The sequence below is a fragment of the Giraffa tippelskirchi genome, chromosome 12 (genome assembly GCF_054371585.1).
Source record: "Giraffa tippelskirchi isolate mGirTip1 chromosome 12, T2T-mGirTip1v1.2.pri, whole genome shotgun sequence".
NCBI lineage: Eukaryota > Metazoa > Chordata > Mammalia > Artiodactyla > Giraffidae > Giraffa > Giraffa tippelskirchi.
In genome coordinates, this window is record NC_137286.1 from 82,531,002 (window position 1) to 82,540,432 (window position 9,431).

Genomic DNA, 9,431 nt, shown 5'->3' on the forward strand with positions numbered 1-9,431 from the left:
TGGAACATTTTAATGCCTTTTAGATATGTATAAGAAAGCAACTAAGATTACATCTTTTCTAGCTTTGATCCTCTGCAGTATATCATTTGCTCTTTTCTCTTGACATATGATGAAGTATAGTATGGTTAGTTATTTGCATATTCATCCTTTCCCTCAATGGGTTATATACTCTATAAAATAGAGATTGTGTCTATTTTTCCCACTTCCCCACAATCAATGCATTTCCTTCATATAATGAATGCTCAGTGGTTGTTTAATTGAAATTTTTGAATGAGACTAATGGTTAGAATTTTAGGCACAATGGCAGCCTAAAGCAAAGGGAAGCATTTTTGGCCTCACATATTATTTCATGCAGATGGCTGCCCAATGTCACCTCCAAAAAGGGCAAATATAAGTTAAGTAAAGCAGTTTCTCCAAGAAAACCAAAGTCAAGTTTTAGCTGGTTTGGGGGGATGTTTGCTCATAGCAGCATCCTTAAAAGTCAGTCTTATACCTGTATTTTGTAGGACACAATATTGCTTGTTAAAATGAGTAGGAAAGGATGGATAAATACCCAACCAGTAGGAAATCTATTGAATAAACTGTTTGATTCTTCTGGCCCCAGGTTTTGCTGTTCATCACCTGGCTTTCCCCGGACAAGCAGTGATGCTACGAGAACAGAATACCAAGGGTGATTTGGTTTGCTCTTTGGGTTCTTGGCTATTGTGAAGAGCTTTCAGGCCAAAGCCCCAGTGTTGGCTCTTGGGAAAGACCCCACTTGACTTATGCTAGTGTACTGAGATATGTCTACAAGAAACTAGGTTTCCAGAAGTGAACCTTGCAGATAGAACTGCTGATATGTTAATGTGTCTTAACTTTTCACCACAATACATGACTATTTCACAATCAAGAGAGGAAAAGAGAAGGAAGAAGCAAAATGCTTCATAAAGTGCTCAGATGTGCCGGAGTCATGGTTTCAGCCCAGAGCCGGTTATACCGGAAGGACTCCAGGATAGATGGGAACTCTTTCCACGATGTCTTCCTCCACCGTCCATCCTTCTTCAGGGAATGAAAGCAGGACCATCAGGAGTGCCCGGCCATTCCTGTTTCAACCAAAACAATTTAAGATGTTGAAATCCCCTACCTTCTCAAAAGCCAAACAACTTCTCCTTTCATTCCACAATTATTCTTGAATGACTCCTCACCCACGCTTCCCTTCACCCAGAACTCTCTCTGCTCCTCATCTGTTTATCCTAAAGACTCTGCCAAGCCCTCACTTCCCTTCAGAGCCCCTGGCCTACCCCCACAGGTTAAGGACCAGCACCTCTGAAACATGATTCATAGCATTCCAAACTTTCCCAGCCCAAAGTATTTCAATACTTGCAAATCTCTCCAGTAAGAGCACATGTACCCAAAGGGCAAGGATCATGCCTGGCATTCAGGACCTGGGCACATGCCATCACAGGGACACGATAAATGTTAGTGGCAGGAATGAGTGTGAACTGAATGGTACTACATGTGCCGTGATGAAAACATAAAGATGGATTCTTGCTCTTGTTCACGGTCAGGCAGCTGGGATGAGAAATAGCAAGTAAATACATACAGATGACTATATGCCAGACACTATTTTAGGTACATCACATGTACAAATGGCAACCCACTCCAGTGTTCTTGCCTGGAGAATCCCAGGGACTGGGGAGCCTGATGGGCTGCCGTCTATGGGGTCACACAGAGTCGGACACAACTGAAGTGACTTAGCAGCGTGTACTAACTGATTTAATTCTCACTAGGACCCTATGGACTTCTCAGGGGGCACACCAGTAAAGAACCCACCCACCAAAGTAGGGGACGCGTATTTGATGCCTGGGTCAGGAACATTCCCTGGAAGAGGAAATAGCAACCTACTCCAGTATTCTTGCCTGGGAAATCCAGTGGACAGAGGAGCCTATAAAGCTATAATAGTCCATGGGGTCGCAAAACGTCAGACACAACTGAGCATGCACACACACGTGACCCTTTGAAAGAGGCGCTACTGTCATCCGCATTTTGCAGATAAGGGAACCGAGGACCAGATTATCGTGCTTAAACTCTCAGAACTAGTAGGTGGCAGACACAGGTTAAAAGCCCAGACAGCTGACTCCTGGGTCCGAGTCCTTAACCAGTGTGCAGGGCTGCCTGTTGGGTCCCCAGATGAGGACCGTACACCGTACGAGTCACGAAGGTTCATGGTGCTCTCAGGGAGACAGGAGGGAGAAAGTCATGCCCGCTGAGGAAATTCTGACATCTGACGTTAGCAGCCCCTCTTCCCCGTCCCCTTCCCCCACCAACTCCTTCAGATTCTGCGAAGGACCAATTTTGGAACCAAGTTCAAAGTTTCAGAACCAATTGACACTCGATCAACCTCCATGCCCCAAATTTAAATGGGACCTTGAGGTTCTATTTCTAATACATATTTCAACATTTGGCTATAAATTGCTTCTTGAGTGGAGCTTGTAAAAATCCTTTACCTCCTGGAAGAGAGAAAATAAGCTTGTTAAATATGACATAACTTGACATAAAATATGTTTTAAAAGAAAGGCCTCTTGTCCTGACCCCTGTACTTATGGGCTGAAAAATTGAAAAGGTTTAAGATGAGAGATTTTTTTTTTTTAATGTTTGGCTTTTCTTGACTTTCCTGGCTTTGAAAATAAAGTGATAATTCATGGCCATAATGAGTCATTCCACACTATGCCTTCCAGAGAATGATAAAGATCCCCCTGCATTCTGTGTTCATATGTGCTGGTGGGGCTTCGGGGCCAGAGCCTGTGACCCCGTGACCTGCCGCTGTTAATGAAAAACACCAAGCCTTTCTCACCCAGCATTTCGGAAGGACGTTGAAAACATTCCTGGGCACTTGCTTTCCTAACCCCATCCCACTACCAGCTCCTTCGAACCCTGAAGAGGCCCAGATGTATTATTGTCGTAAATATCATCTTCATATTTCTTGGGAGCAGGAGTGACTAAGAGAAATTGAAGAAAGGGGATTCCATGGAGTGGGAAGTAAGAGAGAGTTGAATTCCTTTACGGGCAGTCATTGTGTCGGAGTCTTCTGAAAACGATTATTTAAAGTAACTTAATAAAGGAGACATTTTTTAAATTGAAGTTTTTAGACTCCAGAGTGTCATACATTTTCTTTTCCTCCCTCATTAGTTTAAATTTCAGAACAGACAAGAAGGGTACTTATTTTCACCTCCAGAGAAATGGGTGATACCCTCATAAAGTCACAAATGCTTACTTGGCAGAATTATGACAGCATTTTTTAAAATATATTATTTATCTATTTATTTTTGGTGCACTGGGTCTTCGTTGCTGCACACGGGTTTTCTCTAGTTGCAACAAGTCGGGGGAGGGGGAGGTCTCTTCGTTGAAGCGTGCAGGCTTCTCATTGCAGTGGCTTCTCTTGTTGTGGAGCACAGGCTTTAGGGCATGGACTCAGTAGTTGAGGCACACAGGCTTAGTTGCTTCACGGCATGTGGGATCTTCCTGGATCAGGGATTGAATAGCCGTCCCCTGCATTGCAAGGTGACGTTGTAACCACTGGACCACCAGGGAAGCCCATGACAGCATTTTTATACAAAGAAAGTCAAGATATGAAGAAAAATAGAGATCACACTGGACTTTTTTTACTTTAAACATTCTCCTTCTCTCCCTTTTCAGGGCCAGTTTCACTCTCTGAGAATACTGCTCTCATTCTCCCAAAACCCATGCCAAAACTTCTCCTTTTAATGTCCATTGTAGGCTGTCAGACAGAGACCACTATAATGTATATTTCTCTTTAAAGAATCTGCTAAGCATCCTTCCATTGTCCACTGAGTTGATCACTCCCTTCCTGACCATCAGTTCATGCCTCTGAAAGTGACTTTCCCTCAGTGCCTTCATCATCACCATCACCATCATTACCATCAACATCATCATCACCATCATCATTACCACCATCATCATGACTACCTTACCCAGTGCCAGACAGCAGGCATCATTCCCCACAGACATTGCCTCATTCACTCCTCATGACAGCCCTGTGAGGCAGGCAGTTCTATCCACCTCAGAGCTGAGCCTCAAATAAGTCAGGATTTGCTGGAGATCACACAGCTGACAAGGGGCAGAGCCCGGATTCAAAGCCAGGGCCATGGCTTCGGGCATCCTAAAGGCATTCAGATGGCCTTCAGTGGTGTCCAACTCCTTGGAGTCTGCTGGGGTAGAGGGAAAGGTTGGCAATTTAGAACATTGGGAAGGCCAAAGTGGGACCAGGTCTCCTTTCCATGATGGAAGAGGAAGCCAAAGAAACTGGAAATCATAAATTCTTCAAGCTCAGAAGTGCCCCAGCAACACTCCATTGTCAAATGAGTGAGGTCGTGAGGATCCCATCCTCACATGTAAGAATTCTGTTAATAAAATGCGGATCTGATTCAAGAGGTCCAGGGTGAGCCTGAGACTCTGCATTTTACCCAGCTCCTGGGTGAGGCAGGCTTTGAATCAGCTGCTGATCGGTGGACCACACTTTGAGTAGGAAAACCTCCTGCCCAGTGTGTGTGTGATGCCTCTGCATAGACCTCGCCCGCCCAGTGAGTGCAGAAACTGGGGGAAGAGGCTGATGACCCAGAAACTCTTCGAAACACAGGGCCCCAGCTTCTGAAATTGAATGTATTCCTACATTGGCAGTTCAATAAGTTCAAAATTCTGTACTATGAGCTTACTGTGAAGGAGTTACTATCTGCATCCCAGTGTATGTTCACGCAGTATCAAAACAGGCCTAGAAATAGCCCCCAAAATGCACTTGGTAATGGAAAACCACACTGATCCTTAACTTGTGTTGTGACACATGAAGCTTTAATTATTTACCAGTTCTTAATGCCTGATTCATAATTAATACCAGAATGCACTTCTCTCCCTAGCTGCTCCTTGATTGCTGCCATAGCTATGGATTAGCATATCAAGATCAAATCCATCTTTTCTTAGGAAACCCATGAATATGTATCCAGCTCGTTGTCGGAGAAGTTTAGAATGCAATTTGCCAAAGCATTAAGGAACTAATAGGAAAGGAAATTGATAATGGTCACCTCTTTAATTTGAATTAATTTCATTAAATTTAAATTAAAAATTAATATAGCTGGAAAGTTTAAATGGGTCTTTCCCACACACAAAATAACAAAACCGCCTGCAAGTTTTAAAATGTCCCTTGTGAAACAATGAGAAGTAATTCCAGCTTTGTCCATAATAGCATAATTTGTTAAAACATACAGATTGTCCCCGAAATGCTATTTTGTAGAAATCTGAAATAGCAGTAGCTTTCATGAAAACTCCTCTCCCCAGGGTAGGAATTAGCAACACCAGTCACCCAGACAATACAAACACTGCCTTTGTCCCTGAATTCTGGCCTATAGGCAACCTGTTTCATCATCAAAACTAACTGAACCGAGAAGCAGATATTTGAAAGTATATCTGTGGCATTCTTAGTACGGTCACCTCTCCCAGAAAAGTGGAGACTTTATTCAATAACAGGTAGAGGATTTAGGAAAACAAACCACATTAATTTGAAGGAGGAAGGCAAATTTGCATTTTGACAAGTTGGCTGTCATGCTCATGTTTTTGTTGTTTTTAATTTTTACTTATTTATTTGGCTGTGCCAGTCTTAGCTGCAGCACACCAGGTGGGATCTTTCGTTGGCATGCATGATGTAGTTTCCTGACTGGGAGCTGAACCCAGGCCCCCTGCACTGGCAGCGTGGAGTTTTAGCCGCTGGACCACCAGGGAGGTCTCCTGCTCATATTCTTACTGCTGCTGTTCAGAGTCAGACTGTAGGATATTGAAAGTTCCAAGATTTCATCTCAGCAGCACACAAATTTAACTGACCGTTTACAGACAAAGCACCAAGCAGGAACAAAAAGAAAGGCTGACCCCTCTCCCTCAACCTGCCCACATCTACCCTGGCCATGCAACGTGACCTACCTCCCTACATCTCTGCCTTGTCCATACAGATGCCTCTGGAAAGACTGCCTTCCCTCCAGCTGTCATCACCCCTCCCCTTCTTTTCCTCACAATTCTTCTTTCTCAAGACCCAATGCAAACGTCTCTTGCCCTTGCGGAATCTCCACCACCCAGTCCCCCAACATCAACCCCGACTGCCCAGCTGGTCGCTCTGTTTCCCCCACCCTCAGTGGGCCTCCTTAGTGTCATCATCACTTCCAGGAGGTGCTAAGCTCCTCGGGCAAATGTTAGCGCAGAAATTAACAAATGTAGGTGAAATCAAACAAACGAAAGATTAATCGAATGAATGACCAGATTGTTAAGACTGATTATCTTGGTCATCCTCTCGGACCACATGAGATTCACTGCAATCCATTGTTCAGTGATCAGTTATGATGACTAGACTGGAAGCCCCAGGGGAACACAGCCTGCCATGGCCTGATGTGTCCCATGCTTATCACATGGCTTGCACATCAGAAATGTTCGATAAATATTTTTAAGTGGATGGACGTATAGATAAGTAAGAATCAGCCTCCAAACTGGTCAGAACAACACACCACTGAGAAAAGCCCTGCAATGATCCTGTGCAGGCACATCACCCATCAGGGTCTCCACTGATGTCCTCGGACCACACTTTGTGACTCCAGAGCTTAGGCCTGGGGACCTTCTTCTCTTCGTGCCTTGGGCTGAATGGTCCCAAGACTCAAGGCAGCCTGTGACCGCCTTGTGGAGTCTCACCTCTCCTTTGGTTTCATTGCAGATCATTTCATCTTAAACAAAGCCTTCAGGGGCCAAATCACTCTCCAGCGGTGTCAAACCCAGTAGGTTCTCAGCAAATCCTGAAGAGGGCATTAAAAACCACCATGGCTGGCAAGCATCCGAAGGGCGAATCATGGTCCAGGGTCCTGTTTTGTTTGTGCTGTTTAATTAATGGTGATGCACACAGGGCTTGTCAAGCTGCCACTGCTGCTGGCCACCAGGTTGTCCCCACTCAGCAGCTGGCTGTGCACTGAGCTGATGACTCAGACAGGGGTGGACCCCCCGATCCTCACACTGACACTTCGCTAACAGCAGGCCACTGTGGGATTGAGCCTTCTGTCCCCATCATTTGCAGTTTGGATTCAATCTTAAGGGCATATTTCTTTTTCCCCTCCATCAGGCAGTGCTCTGAGGCTTACTGTGTCACTGCCAGCCAGCCTTGGCAAGTTGCTTGGCCAAGCTTGCCCCTGGGATCCCAGCTGCACAGCTTCTGGAAGACTCTTCTCGGGGCAGCTGTGGGTCTGGGGTACGCGATGGCAGAATCACCAGAACACTCCACGGCCTCGCCCTGAGCGGCTGGGTCTGTGACAGCCCAGGACAGAGCCCTTGCACCACCAATGCCCACGAATGGCAGCGAGGGCGTCCGTGTGCAGTACTATCTCTTGTGCTTGAGCTCAGTCATATCCGCCCTCCCTGGTGATCCAGCAGTTAACAATCCTCCTGCCAATGCAGGGGACACGGGTTCATTTCCTAGTCCAGAAGATCCCATATGCCACGGGGCAACTGAATCCACACACCACAGCTACTGAAGCCCACGTGCCCCAAAGCCCGGGCTCTGCAAGAGGAGAAGCCACAGCAATGAGAAGCCAGTACACCACAACTAGAAAGCCTGCTTGTAGCAACGAAGACCCCGCACAGCCAAAAAATAATAAACAGATAAATAAACTTTTAAAAAACACATTCTGAGATAGATCGTAAGGACAGAGGAAGGCCAGGGGAGGGAATAAAGTAATAGATGGGAAAATCCTCGCAAAGCAGATGGATTTAAGGAGTCTTTAAGAATGAATGAAGTCTTGAATGAATGAATGAATGAATGAAGGATTCCCTGGTGGCTCAGCTGGTAAGGAATCCACCCGCAACGCAGGAGACCTGGGTTCGATCCCTGGGTTGGGAAGATCCCCAGGAGAAGGGAAAAGCTACCCACTCCAGTATTCTGGCCTGGAGAAGCCCATGGACTGTGTAGTTCCTGGGATCGCAAAGAGTCGGACACGACTGAACGCTTTCACCACCACCGAAGAATGAATAAAATGTAGGTAAACGGGGCTGACAGGAGAGGGAAGGGTGATCCACGTGGACTGAACACCCACACACAGAAGCGGGCGTGAGTCCAAGGAGGGCCAGGAAGAGATGCACAGGCTTTGCCTTCATTCTCACTCTGCTTTGGTGCATTTTGCAAAGAGGAGAGGAAAGATCTCTCCCATCATGCTCAAGTTCCAGCGAAAAATGGTCCAAACAGGGGATCCTGAAGACTGCTGAGTCATCCTGGAGTGCTGAGCGGAGAAGGAGAAGGAAGCCAAGTTGCTCTTCGGCAGCTTTGGCAGGAGGAGGCCGACCCCAGGGGGGGCTAGCGCACTTGGGGGAGCATCCTGACTGTGGTCCAAGATGCGGAGGAGCCGCCCCCGCGTGGGCCTGCGGGGAGACCCGCGGCAGTGTCACGGTTTCTTGTCCAAGTCAGCCAGTTGGCAAGGATGTGCTGCCGGTCAAGGAGGATATTGATGGACATGTGTTTTTATTTTCTTTTTCTGGTTGGTTTGAGGAGACGGATGAAGATTCTGGCTGAAACGAGAGCCCCAGTCGTGCTGGGAGCTGTGCGGTCACACGAGACAACAGGGGTCTTCAGAGTCGTAAGGGTTCTGAACCTTCTGGCTACACAGTGGGGAAGAATTTTTTTTTTTAATGCAAGCCAGACTCTCTCCTCCAGTAAAAATGAGCGCCCCAAAATACATTCTCTCACACAAACCATTTCTCCTGGTTGAACATTATCAGCCTTTGGACCTTGGCTGAAACCGAGTAGCTCCGCTGTCAATTCAGGAAATACAATTATCCGCTGTCTGGTTTTCTGATAGCAATTCTTTTGTGGGTGAAAAATGCAACTGATGGGTCCACTACGGAGAAATCTTGCTGCCAGAAAACAGAGGAGCCAACCGCAGGCATCTCATCAGCCTCTAAACCTATTTTCTCAGCGCCTGGGGAGCGAATTGAGAAATCGCACTTTTGGGTGAACATGGGAAGATTAAACACTTAAATAATCATTGTCACCAACACTGAAAAGAATAAGAAAGAAATGTGCATCCTGGCTCTAGTTTTAATGCGCAATTTCCTGCAACATTCTCAAGTCGCCACAACCGAGTGGGATCCTGCCCAAGCCCAGGGTCTTGGAGAGATTCCTCACCTCTCTCTCATCCAAATAACATCAAGATCCATTAATTATCTTGTTTCCTTGGTCTACAGGTATGTATTCCCACCAACAAGGCCGGGAATATTGGACTCCATTCTGTTGTGTGCAGAAAGGAAGAAACAGTCTCCCCGGGAGCCAAGTGCTCACGTGTGTAAAGTAAATTACCTCTTCTGCAGTGCAAAATGCTTGGGATCCTACCATTTGGACCCTGGAAAACACTCCCTGGGGGGCA